This window comes from Ursus maritimus, unplaced genomic scaffold (assembly GCF_017311325.1).
Source record: "Ursus maritimus isolate PB19 unplaced genomic scaffold, ASM1731132v1 scaffold_10, whole genome shotgun sequence".
Lineage (NCBI taxonomy): Eukaryota > Metazoa > Chordata > Mammalia > Carnivora > Ursidae > Ursus > Ursus maritimus.
In genome coordinates this window covers 6459226-6485073 of record NW_024423344.1, presented here as the reverse complement: position 1 = coordinate 6485073, position 25848 = coordinate 6459226, and the positions used below count along the sequence as shown (strand labels likewise).

Genomic DNA, 25848 nt, shown 5'->3' with positions numbered 1-25848 from the left:
AGAAAAATGCCGGCCAATGGAATTTTTGCCTTAGAGGAAAAAGGGTTAAAGTTCATTTTTAAGGATACTTTGAGATTTAGAATGTGTTTACAGAAAGTTCTTGACAGTTTTTGGGACCCAATAATAATGGAGAAGCTAGCCACATATACTAGTTCTATAAATGGAGACACGAGCATTTCTATTTCGCTGTTAGATCATACAGTTACACAGTCATAAAACTCACCATGTGAACTGGCTAATATCATAGAAGATTAAACTCCAAAACACATGGAGCTTAGAGCTCAAAGTTAAAATTAGTGTCCCCATCCCCTGTTAGAGCAGGTAGCTTCTGAGTTTTATAGCTTTCCAAGTAGGTACCACTTATTTCTATCTTCACACTTTTTGTATAAGTTGTAATAGTTACTAATACTTATTCCCAACCAAGAATCTTCTCCATGTTAATATCATGCAAGTGACCATTCCTCATGCCCTCCAGGAAATGATTATAAATTAAGACAAGCATTTTTTAATATCCTAGCAAAATCTGAAAGGCTAAGTTTAAACAAAATGTTTTGCCAAAGTATATAGTGCACTATGCATACAGGCAGTCACTACTCCAAGAGAATATTAGTAATGTGTTTTTTCCCCTCAAAAAATGAGTATTTATGCTTGCTGTGGATAATTCTCTATTTTATCTTCTGATACTTGCTGTTCTCCCTAGTCTTCCAGTGTGTGTGCTCTTACATAAGTTAGGCAAGGGTACCAATGACAGTGTGCAGAGCAACAGATGTTGACTGCATGCGGACAAACACACACACACAGAATGAGTACATCATCACTAACAGGAGTCCAAAGATCACAGTACCAGGGCCAACTCTAAGGAAAACAGTGGGTAGTACTGCAATGTATTATCAACAAACACATTTCAGGAGTCTACTGCAGCTCCACACAGAGAACCTAGGAAAGCCTTTAGGTAAAAAGTAATATTGGAGCCGGCTTCTGAACGATGGTAGAATTTCAATACTAAGAGCAGGCAAGCAGCATTTTGGGTTCAGATGCTTATACAGACAAAAGCATGAGAGCAAAGCAGTACCTATATTCTGGGTGATAATTATCCAGTGAAGAACTGCAGCTAAGTAAGACTTATATCTGGGCCAAGTCTTCACAAATATACTATTTAGTAATATACATATACACTTTATATAGTACAGGATATCCCATAAAACAACAGTATGAACCTCCATTAAATTACTGTGCCATATACTTACTTGTACCCCAAACACTGAAGTGTAATTTTTAAAAAAAGATTTTATTTATTTATTCATTCACTTATTCATTCATTCATCTGAGAGGGAGGGAGAGAGAGAAAGAGAGAGAGAGAGTGAGAGAGTGGGGGAGGGGAATAGAGAGAAAGGGACAAGTAGACTCTGAGCTGAGCGTGGAACCCGATGTGGGGCTGGATCTCATGACCCTGAGATCATGACCTGAGCTGACATCAAGAGTCAGATGCTTAACCAAATGAGCCACCCAGGCACTTCTCAAGTGTAATTTTAATGTTCAGTTTCAATTATATTATGAAGCTCATTTCAGCAATCTATTACAATCCCATCATCTGATGTAGCTGAGGCCTGTGGGAAGTCAGTTAATTAAAAAAGTAGTCAAGCCTGACAAATAAATTTTTCACTTTGAATACATAAATGTCGATTCCTTCACCAAAACTTGATTCCACAGTCAAGAATGGCTCTCCTGGTTCAAGTTTTCTCCATCACACTTAGATACTACAAACTATCAATAATATTCAATTACAAAACACCCAGTTTCAGGGTTTTTTTAAGTGAAGGGAAAACCTGAGAGGCAATCTAAGTGTAAATCATTCATGATTTTTTTAAAAATTCACCAGTTTTTCATTTGTCTGACTAATTGGTTTAAAAAAAAAAAAAAACCCTCACCTGTGAGTCTTTCCAAAGCATACAAATTAGTTTTCATTAAAACAACACAACTCCCTGACTTTCCACACATGTATCTCATCACTTCGTATAATAGTTTGTACTATATGGCTATAACCACTCACACTACTACTAAGGAAGGAACAACTGAACGGACACATGGAATGAAAGGGAAACAACTTCATTTTTCTTCCTCATGACTGGAGGAGACACAGTTTCCATGTGGAAGATTAGAGGTTTACTTTTATGATGAAATTAAAAACAAGCCAAGTTTGGGACACCTGGGTGGCTCAGTTGGTTAAGCATTTGACTTTGGCTGAGGTCATGATCATGGCGGTCCCGGAATCAAGCCTGCATCAGGCTCTGCTCAGCAGGGAGTCTGCTTGTCCCCCCCACCAAGTTCATGCTCTCTCCCTCTCTCAAATAAATAAATAAAATCTAAAAAAAAAAAAAAAGCCAAGTTTCAGATTTATCTATTGCTAAGTTAATATCTAGCATCTAAGCCTTCTACCTGAAGAATAAAATCACAACTGGCACACACTGGATCACAGAATTCCAGTGGTTACATTTTTCCATGACTTCCCAGTCTGCTGTTTTCAGTCTGACTTGAGAAAAACTTCTCCAGTACAGTTAGCTCTCCGGTGCCTTTGCCTCCTCTGGAGGGAGAGGACAGAGACGACAGGAGCGGCTGGTCTGCAAGGTGTCGGGGAAGTTGCCGCTACAGAACCATGCCCAAGTACCGCATGTGGATCGCTTCTTCTGTTTCGCTGCAATTATTCATCGTGCAGATTTGTAAAGACAAGTTCTAAAATGACGTATGCTTATTTTTAATAATGGGAAGTGTCTCCAGCGCAAGGCAAAAGTTTCAAAAGTTCTATTATCCACATAATGAACCTGTAATTAATGTGGATCGCACTGTTAATATTTAAACAGTCAAGTAACATTTGTTTGTGTCCAGCTACTTAATTATCTTCAAGTTTCAAAGTGTCTTTTTTTTTTTTTAATATCCAAGTACTCTGGCAAGGGGAAGGAAGACTATCCAGAAGCAATTCCTCTCTGATCGTTCTGGAACTCTTCGCCATCTTCACGAGTGTCCCACCCACAGACAGGGACGTGGGAGGTAGATTTTAAGAGCAGCACTGGGTAAAGTTTACCTGTATGAGCTTCCAAAAGAGTTATGTGTTTGGCCAATAGGTTAGAACGATGGAGCAATACTGCAGCCTTAAAGAATTTGGCTTGAAACTGAGAAACAAGGGGATTTTTATTCGGGTCAGAACACTAACACATTCTAGGTGAGCGTGTCTGGACAGCCTACCAGACATGGAGGATGTCCTAGGGAGAGATGCCCTGGGCTCCACAGCCAGCCCAGAAGAGAGAGCATATATTCCATATGAACCTAGAAAAGTATGCATTGTCCAGAGGTGAAGCACCCAGAGAGGCAAAATCCCCATCCAACAAATTGTAGCTCTCTTTCCACAAGGCAGATCTCTTTTCTGGTTGTAACTATCTGTACCTTATGGAACAACAGACCAATGGGCTCCTATAGACAGACATCAGAAAACCAAGCAAGATTAGGGCTTGGATTTAGGTCCCATGGCTGAATGGGAGCATAGTTTCACCCAGGGTCAAAATCTCAACAATTCTTGGACCTGAAAGATGCTTTTTGCTACTTTTGTACAGGATTAATACAGATTTGGGCAACTTATAGTTTTTAAGGAAACTCTTAGAATCATGAGCCCCTGTGGCTACTGAAACCATGTCCTAGTAATGCTCTATGGCTAGTCTTGCTGTTGCTTTCTGAGAATTTTACAAAGGTAAAATTTTTCCAGCATAGACGGAGATGGGGAGGCAGGCAAAGTATGGCTTGGAGATGGAAAACCACAACACAACTGTGACAGCTGGGGCACTATTTCTTAGCATTGAGACACACACACATTTTTTGTGAAATGCTCAGCTCCTTGGATCAGCAATCTCCTCCCTGGGGACAAGTTTTTAGGGAAAAAAATCCATATAGTGCCTCTAGGTGTTCAGAAACCTTCTACATAACCCCTTTGAAGTCAAAATGAGTGGCTGTACCTTAAATCATATGCAAGACTTTGGAAAATCACTGGAAAGAAGATTATATTAGATACCAGGGCTTGATTCAAGTGACTGTGTGGTAATTTCCAGTGTATCTTTTCCTTGACTTCTTGGGATTGACCTGTGATCCAATTTGAGATTCTAGGATCACATACCAGTGTTTGTTAACTGTCTTTATTCCCCTTCCCTTTAGTAAACAACAGACCTGAGCTTTGTTCTGATCAGCTTAGTGCAGATGCCTGGTCCTCATTCTTACTGTATTGAAAAATATTTGGTATAGACAGGAGTTAGTGCTCTAGAATCAGAATGCCTAATATAAAATGTTGGCTTGGCCATTGTTTGACCATGAATGAGTTACTTAACCTGTGCATGCCTTGGTTTCCTCATGGAAAATGGGCATAACGGTAGTAAACATTTAAGAGGGGTTGGTAAAGCACTTTATTAAAATGGCGGATGGTACATGAGAAGTCTCAGTAAATATTAGCTACTATTGTGACTGTAATTACTACAGAATATAGTATAGTCATCAGTGGTGCCTGGGTGGCTCAGCCATTAAGCATCTGCCTTTGGCTCAGTTCATGATCCCAGAGTCCTGAGATCGAGCCCTGCATCGGGCTCCCTGCTCGGCGGGAGGCCTGCTTCTCCCTCTCATACTCCCCTTGCTTGTGTTCCCTCTCTTGCTGTCTCTTTCTGTCAAATAAATAAATAAAATCTTAAAAAAAAAGTTTAGAATATAGTATAGTCATCAGACAATATCTCACCTTTTTAACTTCCTTGAGAGAACGTATTACATTTCCCTAAAGATCTGGAGGCTCTATTGGACATGTCTGGATCTTGTTTTCATGCAGAACAGTCGCTCAGAGGAGTAGACTGGTATTTGGCACTTAAGAACATCCTCATGCCCTAAAATGGCTTCGTCTGGCATCAGTAAGAGCAGCTGAAATCCTTGAACTAGAGAGCTAAATTGAAAGGAATCCTTAAAAAATACAATTCAGAGAAAAAGTCCCTTGGTCTTCTGAGTATATTTGTGGTTGGGAGCAGCTCACGTGGATTCCTTGGTGCAGGTCCCATTTGTCCACATCTACCCTCCAATGAGGCAGACTTGTTTACGATTATTTTCAAGTGATGAATGTCCATCATACCCAACGTAATCATCCACCAAAATGGCGGTACTTAGACTCTGGAAAGAGCTCACTTGCCACAACTATCCTAAGAGGTTGGTTAAGTCCCATTTTATAACTAGGACACCAAAGGGCAGAGAGATTACACAACTGGAGTATGAGTCAGAAGTCATGCCTCCTAGTCTCTCCCTTCTAAAGACTAGCCTTTGTAATACCCCTTCCAAATCCTGTCTTTAACACACAGAAATCTGATATTATTTTCTAAGCATTTAAAACTGCTTGATATACTCTCTTTCCACTGAGGACTGGACACACGGTTAAAAAAAATGTATAAAAAGAAACCTTTACCCTCTGTGGGCCAGGTAGACAAGAGTCACATCGAAGTATATGATTGCTTTGTGGCTGTGTGCACCGAATCACCAAATGTAGATACCTCCCACCATGTTCCTCTGCCTCACCCCGAAACATACACAGAAAGCAGAAGAAGTTCTTAGAGAACCAGGTGACATTTTCCACAAATAATAGATGTTTCCCTGAGGGAGTTTCAGAGTTACATGAATTGCTGATCTCTCTGTGCTAGGTGTCTTCAAGGGAGAATAACTACTATTGAAACAAACACGGTTTGAGATTAGTCTGGAAGCTCATTCCATGACACATGGAGGCCAACAGTCATGTGTATCGACTGGAGAGTCTCAAGGGTGAAAGCACCTTGTGCTGAGGGTAATGCAGTCTTGCCAAATTAAACACAGAAAATAACACAGGTGCTAAAGAATTCTTGAAATGAAATTAACCATGGAACACAAAAAGGGATTTGTTACTATTGGATATAGATCCAATCTGCATAAATTAAGCATCTACAGCTCATTCATCTCTACCTGGGTCAGATTTACAGAGTACCCTTCCCATGGATAACCATTTGCAATTCAACAGGATGAGTTTGTCAATGTTACACTGTTTTTCCCTTTTGAATGTACTAAAGTATCAAGACCTTTAATTTTTTATGAATGCAGCACGGAATGTTTAACACTTCAAAAATGTGCCCTTATGAGTGGCACTGAAACAGCTAATAGCCCTTGGAAATTGCACCCATAAACAGTCATGCTGTCAAATAAAACTAACTTGGCTCCTCTAAAACTCAAAGATACAGTAGAAAATAGAACTTAAACTGGATAAAACCTATAGTAATAAGGCAACCTATACATCAGATTCCTAAAAAAAAAAAAAAGTGCATGTGTACTTGATAGCCTATATAGTTGCAGATGAAATAGTTTCCTTCGAGTTAGTTAACGCAAAGCTTTATTTGGATTAAAGCTTCTCTTAAACACACCAGTTACAATGATCAATTACCATTCAAGTATACATTTTCCAGTACACATTTTTAAACGAAAAAGGAAAAATTAATATAGAAGAACTCAATAAAATACAACCCGTCTGACCGCAACGGGACCTAAGCTGTTCCAGGTATGATGTCCATATCTGATGAGCACTGTGCCTGAAGCTCAAAGAGTGAAATATGAAATTTGTGACTGACGCACACTTTACCTCAGTGTTGTTTTGATTATCCTGCATCATGGTAAGTTTGCATTATTACTTGGATGTGTTCCGAACTCAGCTCATGCAGAGGTATGAACCACCTAGTGTCTACTACGTTTCTTGAAGAGATAGTTCATGAAGCCTTGGTAAGCGGGGCGCCATTTTGCAGAACTACTTATTATTTATCTTTCAGGGAGGACTATTTGTAATAAATATGTACTGCTGACAGCAAAAGGTATTATAATAATGTAAGATTCCCTAAACGATGCTTTTCCCATAATATCCTGATTTTTGTTGCGATGGCCTAACTTTTGTCTCTATGGGTTTTCTGGGTGATTTCGCTTTTTAATATGCATGTCAACTCTAACTTCTAGTTGTCTTTTCCCTAAGCCCTGTCATTACAGCATCTACTCACACGTGTATAAATGGACATTTTCTGCATATAAAACCAACCTACCATTTTAGAACATTAAAAAATATCTATAAAATACATAGAAAAAATCATCTATACATTTACTGACTCAAATTTAAGTATGAATATATTGGGGTTATTCTTGTCTGTTTTATATGCCCACATATTTGCACAGCTGAGTTTATGTGGTATAAAACACTGTCACTATTTATCTCCACAAAGCTTTCTCTTGGTAATTAAACATGTTCGGTAATCAGATTTTTAAATACAGATTTATAGTAGCCCAGTAACTGCAAATCAAGTTTCAAAATGCTTCCTAACCATATTATTCTTTTTTTTTTAAAGATTTTATTTATTTATTTGACAGAGAGAGAGAGAGCCAGAGAGAGAGGGAACACAAGCAGGGGGAGTGGGAGAGGAAGAAGCAGGCTTCCAGCAGAGGAGCCTGATGTGGGGCTCGATCCCATAATGCCGGGACACTTAATGACTGAGCCACCCAGGCACCCCCATATTACTCTTTACTCTCAAAAGGATTTGACACAAGCTGAGACCAAGGGCGCAATCTGGCCAAAGGGCACAGTTTTAGGGTCAGAAGTGAAGCTGTGAATAGGCACTTGTATCTGCAAGTACGTTTTAGTAGTTTTATTTTTGTATTCTTTTTGGATTTGTTATTATTGTCATTATTTACATTACCGTGCTAGGCTTTTATCCCTGCGGCTGGTTATGGTAATGATGCCCTGGGGCCTCCTTCCATCAGGAGGAGAAAAAAGCCTCCTGTTTTGACAGCCAGGTGAGGCTCGGGATGGTGTGGGACAGGTACAAGGAGACCAGAAACCGCATGCGTGCAGTTCAGCCACCCAGGGCTAGAGCTCTATGGAACCAGATTTCCCTTCCCACAGGACATTTGTGGATTCATCTGAAAAAACTCCACTAATGATCACACCAAGGAGACTGTACTGTTTGTAGGCACTTGAAGGACTGATGGTCCCTTAGCAGCTGTTAATTATTTTCCAGAGAAAAATTAAAACTGTTTCTTTTATAATAAGATTTACTTTCTTTAGGGGCGCCTGGGTGGCACAGCGGTTAAGCATCTGCCTTCGGCTCAGGGCGTGATCCCGGCGTTCTGGGATCGAGCCCCACATCAGGCTCCTCCTCTATGAGCCTGCTTCTTCCTCTCCCACTTCCCCTGCTTGTGTTCCCTCTCTCGCTGGCTGTCTCTATCTCTGTCAAATAAATAAATAAAATCTTTAAAAAAAAAAAAAGATTTACTTTCTTTATTAATTTTATAGTGTTTTTTTCCCTCCCTGGCTCCATGACTTTAAAGATCTCTCCTTGAAAATCTTCCCAGTTTAAAAGGAATCAAGTTAAGACAGGCCAGGTTGCTGTGTGGTACAATGGCCATTCAAAGTGAGTATGAAGAAATATATCCCTTTGGGCCAGTGCTGAAGATTAAGAGAGAGACAGTCACCTAGGAAGCCGGGCCTATTCTCCAGTCTGAGAACAGCTCTTCCCTGCTAGGTCCTTAACTAATTTTATCCTCTGGGAGCCAATGTGGGCATTCCTCACATTAAAAGTGATTTAACATGTATCCCACTCTCCCATCTCAAGTCCTCAGGGCTCATACACAGTAAAGAGATGGTCCCAAATGTTCAGAGGCAGAAAGCAACACACAACCTTCTTATTGAGTGATTTTTAGTACCTCCAGGTGGTAACTAGGTCACAAGCACACAATTTAGCCTCCGATCCTAATAAAGTATTCATAAGAAACCCGGATCTCATTAAGTGATCACAGTTCTTACATACGTCAGGGAAATATTGTCCTGTGAACTCCAGATTTTAGTTCAATTTCACAAGTAACTGTAGAGAAATGCCTTTTCTATCTACCAAGTTTTGAGCAGTCCCTTTTCCCAAACATTATCTAAGTAATAAAACACAATAAAGAACCAGAAACAATTCTAAACTATTTTAAATTATTATTTTTTCTCTAACTTGGGCCACGAAGATTGAGATAATTTCCTTTTCTATTTATTAACGTGTCTATTCTAGTAGATGTTAGAATATTTTTTAGCAAGCTCCAATTTTCCTCTTTGTTTTATAAAATACTTGCTAATAATTACAGGTTAGGTTGACCACAACCAACAAGGGAAAAAAAATTCTATAGGTTTGACACTTGGAATAACAGTTCTTCTCCCTACTATATTTCTGAGAAAAGCTCCCCTAAAAATCATTCATTCCCACTAAAAATATACATCTAACACAATCTGTGTCAATGTGCTGACAATCTGTCATCCTAAAGCAATTCCTTCAGCTGTCATTGAACAGATAAGGAAAAGGAATTGACTAAATATACTAAATGTGGGCACAGAAGGTGTTTGCATTTTTGAATAGCGGTTTATGATTTACTCTAATATTCATATTTGAAGGTTAAGGAAATGTACAGAAACATAAGCATTTTAACTATATTCTTACAACTCAGAAATAATGAGGAATATGAGGCTCTGACAGCCCAGTGATACGTAAATAAACTCCTGCCGCCATACCTTTGAGCCCTCTAACCTTGCAGGAATGAGAAAACAGAGTGGGAGAAAACTCCTTGCTGCTGTTCACAAATGCACACATAATGTGCATGCCTGACTTTTCCAGGCTTGAGTGTCTCGAGGAAGACTAAGCTTCGTTTTGTCAAATGTTCTCCAGATCTCTACGGTATAGAACCGATATTCTGATCACAGCCCTACTTGTTGAATCAAAACGTGGGCATAGATGGATGGATCACCCTTAGCAGGCCTACCCAAAAATAAAGTGTGGGATTACAAAAAAGTGTGGGATTATGGGAGAGAGGATGTGTGTATATGGGGTGAGGGGTGGCAGAGAAGGGAAGGAAAGGGAGAAGCTCAATATAAACAAAAGACTTCTGATAGATGTGGCACTAGGCCTGATTCAAATATCTAAGAGCCATTACTAGAATATCTCTCTGCTTATTAAGATATAACTTGTATACAGTTCAATTCCCCTTTTTAAAAGTGTACAGTTTTAGGAGTTTTGACAACTGCATGCACTTGTGGAGCAACAGGAAAATCTGATACTTCTTAGTCATCAGAAAACTAATGGTTTCAGTGTCATGGTCAGGTCCGGGGCGGGGGCGGGGGAGAAGGATCCCAGTGTATGGAGGGTAGATAGAGTTCACGGCATTGGGCAGTGTGCCTGGTGCCTGATCACTACACCTCATGGTGACAAGGTCCTTGAAACTAGGTTTCTTTCCAATGACTTTATCATCTGTACAAAAAACTCATCCGCATCCCCAAAAGTGACTGGCTCAAAGGAACACGACCCAAAAGATAAAGAAACTTGTTGGCCTGATGGGACATTCATTAATTTGCTTGAAATAAAAATTGGTATAACTAATTGTTCTGGGGATTATGGTAACTTAACAAGTTACTCCCTCCACCCCCAAACTTTGTGATTCAAAACAATGACACCATTGATTCTGCTTACAGATCTAGAACGGGGCAAGGCTCAGCAGGGATCGCACATCTCTGCTCCACTGCTATTTCTAGGAGACTGGGGGCTGGAGTCCTCTGAATTTTGCACATGGACACAGCTGGCAGCTAAGACCTTGGAGAGCCTGTTGGCCACAAAGTTTCATGTGGCTTCTGCATGTGACCTGGTCTTCCTACAACAGGTTGGCTGGGTTCCAAGGGAACCTACCCTTGGAAGTCACCTGGTATCTACTGCTTGAGGCTGTTACAAAGGTCCACCGAGATGCAAGGGAAGGGAACACAGTCCCCACTGCTCAGTTAGAGAAGTATCAGAAGCAGTTTGTATGAAGAGCATGGGACTTAAAAGACATATTGGTGTAGCCACCTTTGGAAGATATAATCTGTGGCTCTTTTATGAGCCACCAAGATGAACAGCAACAAGAATGATCTTTCCGAAGTGCAAGTATCATCACATCACTCCTACTGTGCTTAAAATGCCATGACTCGCACATATCCAAGGCTTAACTGATGTCATCCCAATTTTCTCTCCCACACTTCCCATACCCAACCTTCAACCATTCAGAGCTCCTTGCAATTTTGCAGACTCACTTGTATACCCTCTTCCTTCTTTGCTTTTCTCTGTTTACTCTGAGCCATGCCCTTCTGTAGGATGTTCTTCTTGGAAGAAGCGGCCTGCACCTGTGTTATGCCAAGAAAAGGGACCTGTATTCTCACCCTGGCTTTGGCCCCCGGCCAGTTGTCTGACCTAGGGTTTTATTCAATTACCTGAGCCACAGTTTCTTCGTGTTTCCATTCCTTCCCCTTGAAAGATGTTGATCTCAAGGGCACTCCTTAACAAAATCCCTCATGCTAAACAACAGCTGAGTCTCCTTTCCAGGGAACCCAACCTGCAACGAACAGTTTGGAATGATCCCAGTCTTTTACTACAATGAAAAGTAAAATGCTTACAACTCATGCCACTGACAATGGGCTAATCTCCCCCAATATATAAAGAACTCCTAGAAACTAAAAAAAAAAAAAAAAAAAAAAGAGTGGAAATGGCAGTACTTATCAAAATTATTAATGCATTTACCCTTTGACATGGAAGTCCCACTTCTGGGAATTTATCCAACACTGAAGCAGAATTTGTTGAAGGAAAATGTTGAAGTTGGAAATAACCCAAGTGTCCATCAATAGGGGACTGGTTAAATAAACTATTTACCTAACCGAACACTCTACAGTTGCAAGAAGAATGAAGAGGCCCTCAGCATTAATGTGGAAAGTCCCCTGGGATATATTTTAAGACACAAAAGGAAGGGGCAGAACAGGTGTCTAGAATGCAACAGGTGTCTAGAATTTTGTGTAAGAAAGAAAGGCATGATGGTGAATGATCACACAAGCTGGTGTCTGCATGAACAAATGCTGGAAGGATGTACCAGGGACACCTCTAGAGGGAAGGGGGCAATGATGAGGACAGACCCAGAGATAGGAGATTTTATTTTGTTTAATTTTCACTGGGGTTTTAAAGTCTAGAACCATGTGAACACATTACCTTTTCACAGCAAGGAGTGTTTGTGGTTTTTTATTTTATTTTTTTTGTTTTGTTTTTGTTTTTAGAAAAGAACCAAATAAAAACAAACCCAGATGACTGGATTAAGAAGATGTGGTCTATATATACAATGGAATATTACTCAGCTATCAAAAAGAACGATTTCTCAACATTTGCTGAAACATGGACGGCACTGGAGGTGATAATGCTAAGTGAAATAAGTCAAGCAGAGAAAGACAATTATCATATGGTTTCTCTCATCTATGGAACATAAGAACTAGGAAGATCGGTAGGGGAAGAAAGGGATAAAGAAAGGGGGGGTAATCAGAAGGGGGAATGAAGCATGAGAGACTATGGACTCTGAGAAACAAACTGAGGACTTCAGAGGGGAGGGGGGTGGGGGAATGGGATAGACTGGTGACTACCGTAAGGAGGGCACGTATTGCATGGTGTATTGGGTGTTATACGCAACTAATGAATCATTGAACTTTACATCAAAATCCAGGGATGTACTGTATAACATAATTCATTATATTATGTATAACATAATATAATAAAATAATAATAAATAATAAAAATATTATTATGAAAAAAAACAAACCTCAGATCTATTTGTCATTAATTTTGTCATTAATTTTGGTGGAAAGAGCAAAGTAAGAATTATGAATCCAATGTAATATTTTTTCCAAATGACCCCCTCTTGCCCTTCACCATCTATGTAAAATATCTTTTACCCACTCACTTCAAATGCCAGTTTAATCATAAACCAAAGATCCGGCTGTATTTGGTTTTTGTTTGCTCTCCTTGATTCTACTGATCTGCTCATGCGTAGTCCCCGACTGCTTTTATTGCTACACCTTTGTACTACGTGTAACATCTGGCATGACAAATCCCCTTCATACTTTTATTTTTAAGATTTCCAGGCTATTTTTTTCATATATTTCCTTATTATCTTCAGTATTTCCTTGTTTAAATAATCACTTCGATGCTTGTATGTGTATATATGCATGTGTATGTCTCTGTGTGTACAGATTTCTCCCCATCCCAGAGTGGGGCAGGTCTTTCTGTTTATTCACATTGACTTTCACAGTGGGACTTGTCTTATTGTAACTCTAATTTGCTTAAGTTCGTTTTGAGTATTATGTATTTTTGATTAATATTTAACTTAAATCTTTTCTGACTCATGGTAGGCAGAAAAACTTGATTTTAATTATCATTTTAATTTTGTCCTTCAGAATTCACTCTACCAACAATAAAGACTTGGTTCTTTTAAGGAGAATTTGGTTTTTTTTTTCCCTCAGTTATGCTCACTGTTTAGAAACCACTGATTATCAACTCTTGATGTGGGCAGATATCACTTGTGAGATTAATGTTGCGACAGATGCCATAGAAGCAGGAAGAAAAGGCGAAGCAGCAGTGAACTCCAGCTAGAGGCAGGTGGACCATGGTGTTGGCTATAGTTACAAGAGTAGCCGGCGAGGAGAGGGAGGCAGGCAGAGGCATCCTGTGAGAGCTCCTCTGGGAGGTACCCCAGGTATTTCTACACAGACAGATTTCTATCGAACCACACAAACAGAGGAAAGAAAAACAAAACCCCAAGAGCATGTGTACGTACATGGTTCCTGTAAGTATATGGCAGTGCTGATTCCAGGAAGCACTGGAAAAACAACGGTCTCAGGAGACCAGGGTAAAAACAAAGGCCATATGCTTGGGTGGGAAGAAAATTCCATAGCTGCTACAGAACGTCCCTGTAGCGAGTATTCCCAATCTTTTCAGATGCATTTAGGGTTCATGCTACAGAACGTCCCTGTAGCGAGTATTCCCAATCTTTTCAGATGCATTTAGCGTTCATGCAACAACATATTAGGAGTATGTAATGTGAGCTTTTAAAATTTCCAACAAGAATGACCAAGTCAAATGCATATTTTGCATCAGCTAATGATTATGAACAGATCAAAAACAAGAGAGATACCAAAGAGAAAGACATTTTTCACAGCATTACATTTTGGCTAAGTTTCTCTGGCTAATCTCCCCCCACCAAAAAAAAAAAAAAAAAGGCAGCATATACAAAATGCATCCAGCTTTTATAGATTCAAAATAATCTCAGGAACAGAAACAGCAGTGAGTTCAGGAAAACTTATTTTCCACTTTCATATCAACACATACTAGCGGCCAGGGTATACTGACTGCACTGTTGTTTGCTCTTATGGTGGAGTGTTCCAAAGCAGGTGAGCTTCAAGCACCCTGAAGGCTGGCATAATTGCTAGAATTTCTGGATACTTGAAGGCTATAGTCAGCCCCGGTAAAAAAATACCCAAGATCAGCCATAGCACTTTACCCACCTGAAAGTACTGGCATTATCTTTGTGGACAGCACAATTCCCACCTGCTCTGTACGCATAGAGACAGAGACTTGTGTTTTCAGGTAACCAGCAGGCACCTGGAGGAGGTGATCTTTTTGGACTCTAACACAGGGATACGTCTTGGTCTGGCGCAGCCTGGAGGACTAGCTTCAGTCAACATGAGATGGCTTGGCTTTGAAAGAAACGAGCGAAGCTCATACTCTGGGAGCAGAGGAAACTCTCTCACATGGAGTCCTTCCCGCAAACCCCAACAGAGTGCACTGTTTAGGGCCTGGAGTTTTAAGGGACAAGGACATCAATTTCAGTGTTTCATTTAAATGCTTTTGATGGAACTCAGGCAAAGTGTGAGAGCATCAAGGATTCTGGGCTAATTAATGAAATCTGTAAATGCCACTCTGGGTTGGGAAGAACATCAGGCCACAGATGATGTTAGAAAAACTATTTCTCAGTTATAAACAGATGACCACATTACTGGAATACAACTACTTATTAGCACCTGAATTGTTAGCAATACACACACAGGAGGCAAGCAAACTTCATTAATCTAGCAGATTGAATCATGGTTCTTCTGCTCTACAGTGATTCCATACAGTTGTAGAGTATAAGAGGGGCCACATTTAAGGTAGAACTTTTTAAAGAGGTAGTAAAAGTGAGAATTACCTCATCCTGAAAGGTTCCCAGCAGAGGGTGGACTGGATGACTGTCTGCTATTGTAGGGCAGAATCCCATTCTGAGAGGAAGGATGAACTAGAAAAGCCTCGAGCCCACAACACTAGAGTTGAAAGACTGGTCAAATATTCAATATCTTAAAATAATGCTAAAGGGCTAATTTGAGGACTCTATGTGGTTTGGCCCTATGCTAAAGGCTTTCCTGTATGGTTTTACTTAATCCTCACAAACTCTTTGATGTACGTACTTTATTGTCCTCATTTTACAGGGAAGGACACTGAGGCTGGGAGTGGCCAGGAGGCATGCCCGGATTTGCAGGGCTGGCACAGGAAGCAAAGCCCCCAAGTGGCCTGACTGCAGAGCCTCACCCTGCCCTAACACTGCTGCTGTCTGCTCATGGCCACCGCCAGTGAGACGGCAAATGGAAGACTGGTTGTAAGAAGACAAGTCTATGGGCTCCTGGCCCTTCCCCTCTCCAGAAAGGTTAGCAGAAAGTGTTCACCAGGCCTACTCACCCCTCCACCACCGTCATCTTGCCTTGTTATGATCAGTGTTACTCCAGTCAAATTGTATTCATGTTCTTCCTTAAACTATGATGTCCAGTGACTTCCTGGGCCCTAGTTCACAACCCCTTGGGACTGGGCTTCTGGAACTCCCCAACCATGAGAAACCCTATTTCCAGAATGGACTACAACTAGGCACTACAAAGAATAAACCACTGATGCTCACAACAACATGGATGAATCGCAGACGCGTTACGCTGAAGACCATGCAGTGGTATAATTCCACCCGCAGGACCTTCTCAGAAAGGCAGAACTACACGGTCAGGAAACAGACCCGTCACTGCTAGGGACTGGGTATAGGGCTAGGGTGGGCTCTACAAACAGGGCCGAGAGAGCTTTCTGAGGGCTGGCGCTGCTCTTTAACGGAGCGTAGCGGTAACTACACCACTGTGTGCATTTGTTAGACTCACAGACCCAGGAGAGACTGTGGACTCTGGGAAACAAACTGAGGGCTTCAGAGGGGAGGGGGGTGGGGGACTGGGATAGGCCAGTGATGGGTAGTAAGGAGGGCACGTATTGCATGGTGCACTGGGTTATACGCAAACAATGAATCATGGAACACTACATCAGAAACTAAGGATGTACTGTATGGTGACTGACATAACATAATAAAAAATTATTATAAAAAAAAAGACTCCTAGACCGCACGCTGGAAAGGGCTTATTTTATTGCATGTAAATTACACCTCATAGAAAAAGAAAGTGGTCTATCAGTATACCATACTAATAAATACCTTCAAAGGAATAAAGAAAACCAACACGGCAAGGCTAACAAGGAGGTAAAAGTTCCTAGTTAGTACTTAACATTACAGAGAAGCAACTTTCAGATTGTTGAGGGGTTGACAAAAAGATTATCAAAACAACACGCAGCTTAGTTAAAGGAGCAATAATAAACCTCATCCTATAACCTCTGGATAAAAGAGGCCAACACTGTAATCAATATCCTTTTATCGGCATGCTCTGGAGGTACAGGCGGTACTTAGTAACACTAATCTACTTTGACTCCCCTCACTTCGAAAGATGAAGCAAGAAAGCAGACGCATCACTTCTTGCACCTTCTTTAAATAGTCCACTGGATCTGCCAGGGCACTGGAACGAAGAAATGAAGGGCACTCTAAACTCCCAGAACACCTGTTGGAAACCAGTATCGTGGCTCAAGTGAAAACCAATATACTGGCTCCAATGAGTTGTCAGAAGGCAAGGAAGATTATTTACCACTTAAAAGTACAGGCATTCACTAGAGATGAGTTTTCTGATGTGATACTTATTCACAGCAGCTATTTTAACCGAAGGTCAAATCCAAAAGACCCCTAAGTACAAGAAAAAGAATGACGAATTTCACTTTCATAATCACATTTTACTTGCTTGTCAAAAAGTATTTTAGAACTATGGGCCAAGATCTATTGTTCTTTCCTAAGTCAGGCTGAGCAATTTAGAAAAAAGGAGAAGAGAAGGTGCCCTGCTCCTGGTCCTCTCAAAGCAAATGGAGAGTTATCCAAAAAAGAAAAGGCGATCATTTTCCATCATCGGAGGGCTACGTTACAAACTCCCTTTGCCCTCTTCCCATTATCTTCTCCTTCCTCTGCTATAGAAGGTATTCTTTCTGTTGTCACCTTAACTTTTCCACAGCCTATAACTGAAGTCTCTGTTCTCAATCTTAGAGTCTCAACCACCCTTAATCAAATGTCACTGAAATTTACTTGCTCAGAATGGTGCTACGCGGGTATAGAGAGATGAAAAGGGATAGATAGGTGTGATTGGGGGATTTATGCTTAGACACTTTCCCAAAATTAATTTTAAGAATTAAAGGGTATCTGGGGCGCCTGGGTGGCTCAGTCGTTAAGCGTCTGCCTTTGGCTCAGGGCGTGATCCCGGCGTTCTGGGATCAAGCCCCGCATCAGGCTCCTCGGCTGGGAGCCTGCTTCTTCCTCTCCCACTCCCCCTGCTTGTGTTCCCTCTCTCGCTGGCTGTCTCTCTGTCAAATAAATAAATAAAATCTTTAAAAAAAAAAGAAAGGGTATCTGATTTCAGAAGTCTTAGGAAAGCTGGTCTCTACTAGCAGAAAAAAGGACAGGAAGAAATACAGAAGAGCAACACAAACGGAGTAAAATGGCAAGAAAAACCTAATTGGTAAAATCAACTTCACCAGAGTGAAAATCTAAGAGTTTCAGGTGAAATAAAAGGTAGTCTAAGGTAGGAATGCGTTTAAAGAATGCAATGAAAGGGACGCCTGGGTGGCTCAGTTGGTTAAGTAAGTGTCTGCCTTCGGCTCAGGTCCTGATCCCAGGGTCCTGGGATTGAGTCCAGCATCAGGCTCCCTACTCAGTGGGGAGCCTGCTTCTCCCTCTGCCCCTCCTCCCCACTCACACTCTCTCTCTCTCTCTCTCTGACAAATAAATATATAAATAAATCTTTTAGAAAAAGAATGCAATCAAATTAATCTTTTATTCTCTCTCAAAAGATGAGGTTAAACAAATTCTAAATCTGAATTAATCTTCTAATACTTAGAGTGCATAGTTCTCTTATGAAAATTCCACCAGGAAAGATTGAAGTTAGACCAGAAAAGTATTTCCTAAATAGAAAGCAGAAATATAATATGCTACTTAAATAATCTTGTCTTATATTCTAAACACACACACACACACACAGTCCAACAGATTCTGACATGTCAGCCTCTATTGAAATGTGTTCAACTGATTATCTGTTTATTGAGCACTGTGCATTTAGTCCTGTCTGGAGGCAAAGTCAGAAAGAAAGGGTTCCTGCCCTTAGGGAAGTCAGAAGCAACTTGATAAATAGAAATAACATTCACCGTGACAAGCACGAGTACTGTTACGCAGGTGCTACATCTGAATGCAACAGGACCTAAAGGAAAGGAATAAGAGAGGAGTAAGTTGGAATAAGTGAGCTTTAATACATGCGGTGATGAGCTGACCCCTCCCGTTGCTGGGGTTGCTTCGTTTCTGCCACGGCACCAGGAGGGGAGGAAAGAGCAGGCACCCGAAAATAAGGCCCAGCTTTGCACACAGCAGACCTCTCAAAGTTCACATCACCCCTGGAGTCCTTTGCATTGATTTGTTTTTGGACCTGTACTTTTTTCTCCCCCCTCAGGGAGGTTTTATGAAGTTAGAGACTCAATTTTTAAAACATCAATGGCTAAATACATTTTTTTAGGATGTTGGATCTTTATAATGAGCCTTTCAGGTAAAACAGCTGCAAAAACATCATTAAAAAAGCATATATTGTCAGATGTAAAAGGCAGCAAGCTAGAGTCTATTTTTATAAAGTTCAAAGTGATGGTATATCTTGTAAGGGAACTCCCTCCAGACTGTGAATATTTCTCTCCCTGTCACCCCTCCCCCCCTCCACCTTTTGCTGATAAACTCCCAGCTCCATAAATGGGCAGGAACCAACTGGGCTTTGGGAGAACATTCCAAAGCCCAAGCGCAGCCAGTTCTGCAGCCATCTTCCTACTGAAACATAAAACCTAGCAAACTACACTTCTTCCCTCTTGTTTACTAAGGGCCTGGTGACTTCTGACATTTATCACGGAGCTGGAATAAACAGAGAGGGTTAAGTGGGACAGACAGGTGCGGGCCTCTCTCTGGCATGCCAACCTAACCCTCTCCTCCAGCCCCCCTCACTTGATCGGCCCCTCTTCATCCTTGAGGGCTTAGCTCAGTTCATCCTGGAAAGCTGAGGCTTCCACGGCTGTAAAGCAGCACTTCTGAGAGTCCTCATTGTGCACCGCACGCTGTCTTCCTGTAAGCCAGCACCCCGCAAGCTGCACTGTAACTATGGGAGTCTAATCTGCATCCCCTACTCACTTCCAAGGCTGGGGGCTCGTTCTGGTTCCTGCATTTGGATCCCACGACCCCAGAATGCTTGACTTGGAGAACAAGGATGCCTGAGGCAGGGAAAGTATTCTTCAGAATGTCCCTACTTCTAGCTAATTCCCATTTGTAAACTACCCACTGGAAAGCCATTCTCAAAATAGTTTTCCTTCCGACTATTAAAATTGTAATTATTGCTCAACAACTATCGGCCCCAAATAGGAACCACCCAGGTAATCACTAACTCGACAAGCTGGGATGTTCGTGGAAAGGGTTTGGCACGAGACTTGTGCATACAGCCACTGGGGCACTTCTCGTGCTGTGCACGTCGCCAACACTCCCCACCAAATGGGGAACTTTGCAGAGCTTATCCCAGGGCCCCTGGTCCTAGCATTCCACCTGCCATGGAGTCGGTGGTCAACACCTGCTTAAAGCTTTTACTAGAAAATGGATAGGTTCATATTTGATGAAGTCACAAACTCTACAGATAGGTCTGTACGTTGACTGTGCTTTTCAATTCACCTTCACCTATTAACATGCTACCATTAAGCCCATGACTCCAATCTAGCCCCTCAAAGAAGGACTCTTTATCAGGAAATACAAAGCTGCCTCTGACAACAAAGATGCACGGGACAGAAGGCGAATGAAGCTTAGCTCTCAGGAATTTTGTCTTCTACCATAAAGAGATCTCTTATGTGTCAAGAATGATATACATTTTTTGAGATATATTTAAGTTGTGCATTATAAGCAAAAAGGGGAAAAGTATTGGATAATGTTTTAAAGTTTTAAAACATCTATTCTTCATTGATTCTAACATTTAAAGCAAAATCTACCCAAAGCTAGTGCTTTCTTTCCCCGTTTACAAGGCAGTCTGGGTTACTCTCGGGAAATAGATGCCAGTTTGGAATATGGCTGAGCAAATCCACAGCATCTTTTTATATTAACATATTTAAATTAGGTCTCCACAAATAAGAAGCTAGTCAGACAATAAGTGAAAGAAGGAGCTGCCTTCAAGTAATTTACATATGATTATTTTCAAACAATAATGATCTGAAAAATGGAGGAAAAACCCCCCAAACCTCTCAGAGGTCCAACAACAAAAAACTGTAACACAGCTAAAAGGATTACGTATATGTTCTCAGAAAAAATAAATTCAAAGTACTTCTCTGAGAGTATTTTGGATTAGAATGGCAGTTTATGCAGGAACTATAATTCATTTTACTGTTTTAGATTTAAGACACAGGAAACAAAGTGCTGGTAAACCTTCTGGAGTATTCTAGAGCACAGGCTTTTGCTTGTTTGTTTTAGACTTGTCAGATATTGATAAGTCTTAAGTAGCTTTCAATGAAATTCTGTTGGTTGGGTTGCATTTGGTCTCAGATTGCTGTGGTTTAAATCTCTGTCTCATCCTGTGATAATATTCCAGACCTCTATGCTAAATATGCATCCCAGTTCCTGGCCAGTATCCCGTACCAGTTTAATGACCCCAAGAAAACTTTACTATTTCTTATATATGGTGCCAAAAATAAACAGACACTCTAAGTGGTATAAAATTCCCATTTTTTCACATCAAAGCCTATATGTTATGGTTATTCTCTATATCAGGAGCCACCAACGAATCGTCGTCATAATTTCAAAGTCTCATCTCTTTTTCAAAGATGATTTGGTGTCTTTTCTTTACATTATACCAAAGTTGATAAGGGATCTGTACCATAATTTTTTGAATTGCAGGTTAGATTCAAGTAATTTTCCCTATTGGTTTCCTATTTGCATTATATTATCACTAACAATTTTCTCCATTCCAAATAACCTTTTCTCAGGGGTTCAGAAAGTCTGTGGACAAACAAACACACACCTAGTAAATGTTTAACATGCTGAGGCTGTGATGCTTGAAACTCTTTGTTCTGTTTTGTACTCTATTCAGGAAATTCTGAATAACAAACGCCTAGTTTGTTAAATAGCGTAGGAACTTTAAAAAATTTAATCAACTCTTCTCTCTTTGGGCATTATCACAGAGCAGTCACATGAGAACCTCAAAAATGTGTAGGAATATTTCTCCAATCTTTACATTTAAGGTAAATTCCTCCCATTGCCCAAATCAAAGAGTTTTAAAAAATCAGTCGTTTCTTTCTGCTTATAAATTATGCTGGGAAATGGTTACATAATGGTCATGATTTATGCCCCAGGTTAAAACTACAAAATTACATTAAAGGTCTCTGCATACCATCTGTCCTACATACTGACATACACATTTTCTGAAATTGCTTTTACTGTGGCCCTTGCCTACTCCAGAATGAAAAAGGAATGCCAGCCTCCAACAGCAACAGAACTCCTGTCTAGTTATTTAGATCCCCTTCCCAGGCCACTTATATAAACCATCCAGCCCTATCTTCTTGCCTTGGTTAACTTTATTATTTTATTTTATTTATTTTATTTTATTTTTTATTTATTTTATTTAATATTTTATTTTTTTTTTTTTAATTTATTTTTTGCCTGCTGCTCCCCCTACTTGTGCTCTCTCTCTGCCTTGGCTAACTTTATTCCTTTTCCTGCCCCCCACCTCAGACACCAGGAAAGCACCCCCTCTAGCTGGCGGACAGGAACCCCATCTGCCCCACAAGGCAATGACATTATGCATGGGTCTAGCCCACAACAGAATTTTACCTTCTGAGAAATATGATCTATCTGGTCACAGCCACAAAACTTAGCATTTAATTGCTAATACAAAACAAAACGACTTGTCAAGTTTGTTCTCCAAACATTCAGTGAACTCTCCAAAGCATTTGGAAAGCCTGGCTGCACATTTTTGTTTCCCTCCACGTGACTAAAGCCACAAAGTGCTTGTGATACTTTTTAAAATGTTTTTAGGATTCTTTATTGTGGTAAAATACACACAACATACAGTTTACCATCCTAATCATTTTTAAGTGTACATTCACGTCTTTGTCATCTGTCTCCAGAAACTCTTTGTGACATTCTTGTCATCGTCTATGCGAGGCAGGCAGAAAACTGCCAGTTAAGTTTCTAACGATAAAATCTAGTTTTAATTTATAGAACTGTATGCCTAATAAGGGTGTATCTAACTGTGTATTAATTGTGCTTCGATAGCAATGATTAAAAACAGAATCAGGAGGGACACGGTGGGAGATGAGGCTGGTGACAGTCAGGATCCAGACCACGAGGGGCAGGGGCATGAAGGGGGACATGGGGATTTCATCAGGAGCCACCGGAACCTTGAAGAGTCCGAGGAGGACGATGGCACTCACTGCCAACATTACTGAGCACCTATGTTCCAGAAACTGCGCCAGCCACTGGAATCACGCACAGGTGCATTCAGGAAGCTCATCCTGGTTGCATTCCAGACGGCTGATGGGGCAAAGCTAGTGGTCTTTGCTATCAAGCAGGTGAGATATAGATTAAGGCAGCAATGGAGGGAATGGAGAGCCAATGTTTATGTATTTTTCGTTTTGCCTATTGATAGGGTAACCACGAAATCAGATTCCATCATTTTGTTCCTATTTTTTCATCACTTGAGCCAATGGTTACTTCAGCCTGAATAAATTTAATGTGACACATCAAATAGCACAAAGGCCGGTCAGCAACAAGGAACCTGGGGTACAGATAATAATACATAAACCTGATCGGGTGTTATATTCAAGGCACTGTGGTAGTAATGCTTGAATTAGATCACTGTCATTTGGTAGAATATTTATGGCTGCTTAGAGGGACGGCTGTTATTCTACAAGGCTCTTTGTGGGTAAAAAGGAAGATGACTTGAACATTTATCAATATAGGAATGGTTAAAGAGATTGTAGGAAAACATACTGTGAAACACCAGGCAATGAACCCATATGTAGTCACGGGGATGATTCCCCCAAATACACCGGTAAGTTTCACTTCAACTGCAGAACGTATTACAAAGCATGAGGACATTTATGTAAAAACGTTGATTTGTTTGTACATGTAAACGGCTCTATAAACACAGGAAAAGGTCATAAAGGAATATACCTGAGGGCTGGGGATGAGAGTGGAGGGAGCTTGCAGGTGGTGTTCCATATTGCAGCGAGGACAGAACCATGTATTGCTTCCACAGAAAACTCAAGTTTTAGAGGTCAGTGTACCAAGGGAGCAGATCGTATTAATTACAGGCTCATAGGTCTTCCATACAATCTTTACTGGTTATTCGAATCACGATGATCCTCACAATAATGGCCAAGACTCTATGAGTATGTATGCACACATGCCCACTTGTGCAGTTTTTAATCTGCCAAACTGCCTTTAGACTGCATTTATAAATGACTGACAGTTACTTATATCAGAGGACATTGAGAAGGGAACATACTTGTTGTTGCAAAGGGTTTCTTCTTGAGTTACAAGAAAACCATTGAAGAATACAATTTATTCTCAATTAGTTACAAGGAAACCTTTAGAATGCAAAACTATTCATTGCAAAGGAGCAAATCAAATTATAATAATCTTTGATCTTTTGGTTCAAAACACACTAAAATACCATCCAAGTAGAACTTTCCTGTTTTTAAAGTTATATTTGAAATGCATGCTGATGCCACAGAGGTTGGGCAGACACTGAGTCAATGCTTTCTGGGCTCAGTTGAGGATTTTGTTTTTTCTTGATTTTCAAATTAAATCTCCTCAAAATACTAAGCAGAAGACTGAGACCAGAGTGGTGGAGACTACTTAATTTTTTAAATTTTATCAAGAATGTTTTTAAAGGCTGTTTACAAAAGACCATGTACAGCTGTGGTTCAGCTACAATTGAAAAATTAATTTAAGGAATTCACATGGCATTTTCAGGGCCTCATTCCAAATGGAATTTTCCAGACAGACAAAAATTGTACTCTTCTCATCCTTAGTCCTCTTGAAGTTTTTTTTTTTTTTTTTTTTTAAAGGCAAGATAGGAGGTGTAAATGACTAAGAAGGGCCCCGGAGAAAGCTCTGGGAAGCTAAAGGGTTGGGAGCTTCATGTAAAATGTCGTGATAAGAAGTCTAGACTATCTGTAATTTGCTGATTTTGAGGAAAACCAGATTATTAAGAAATCCTGTGAAGCCAACCACTACAGTAGGAGCTGAAAATGCATGTGGGACTTGGGATGGCATGTGGGAGCAGGGATTCCCACACTCCTTTAGTCCACAGCACTGATTATCTATGACCCCAAGTGACATTCAGGAGTGACTGCTATCACGGAGGCAAAAAAAAAAAAAAAAGCCCCAGAAACAGAAGGACAAACACACTCAAGTGCCAAAAAAAGAAAAAAATAGCAGGAAGATAGAAACTATAAAATCTGTTACACACAACATCTCGAAGTTCTTACTTGGAGGGGACTGAGTTGAGTATTATAGCCTGAGATGAGCAGACAAGGCAAGCAGGATGCCCTTCGTGTAAATGAGAACAATGTACAACTTGCAACACTCAGGAAAGATACTCATTAGTAGTTTGGTTACAGACTGAGTGATGTGAACCTTTATGTTTCACCTGAATATTCTATAGGAAAGAGGTAGACAATTGGGTAAAGAATTGTGTAGTTACAGTCACATTAGCAAACCACTTGTTAAATTCCCTGAGCTGCGTCAGGACCACATCAGATAAAGTTCATCTATGTCTTGGTTATTATTTCTGCCAAGAGTTGAGAAACCAGACACAAAATAACTCATAACAGACTGAGGTATTAACACCAAATGCAATTAACATTGCTTTTCTATTTCTTCACAGAGTGACCGCCTGCTTCCTCTTTTCTCAACATAATTGGAAATCTATTAGTCACGTTGGCCTCAAAAGCCACACCTTTGCAGCAGAGCAGTCCTTAAAAAGGAGGAAAGATGTAGCTGGTCTTCCCACTGAGTTCAAACAGAAAGTGCCCATTCTGCTTTTTCTTGCCCCTCCCCCCTCCTACTCTAGTCCCTCTAATAAGTAAAATAAATGTGCTTGTAATTGAATCAACATCTTCTGAAAACCAGTTTGACAACCCAAGAAGTTCACGGAGATATTTTTAATTACCTTATTTGTTTACTTCCCACTTACTCCCACACCTCCCCCATTTAAATAGTATTGTCCAAATATCCCAGAGGCGATGAATCAATGCTTGGGTAACTTGCAGATGCCATGAGAAATAGAGCAAGAAATCAGGCCCTCTCGTTCTAGGAAAGAAAAGATCGACCGGGTTGCCTGGAAACGTCCCTGTGCCCACCAAGACAGGTGCGAGCATCTGCTGCCCGGGCTCTGACCCCCCTGGGAGGAGCAGGCTGTGAGTGACAACATGCTACGTGGGCCAAGGACACCAAGGCTGCCCGCATTGTTTCCTCGACATAAGG

At 40.6% G+C, this 25848-nt stretch overlaps 1 protein-coding gene across 1 annotated transcript in view; it reads right to left on the bottom strand.

Moving 5' to 3' along the window:
* LOC103664303 (phospholipid-transporting ATPase IB) overlaps nt 1-25848 on the bottom strand; it is a 565982-nt gene that overhangs the window by 188428 nt on the left and 351706 nt on the right. The gene's annotated exons all lie outside the window — the stretch shown is intronic.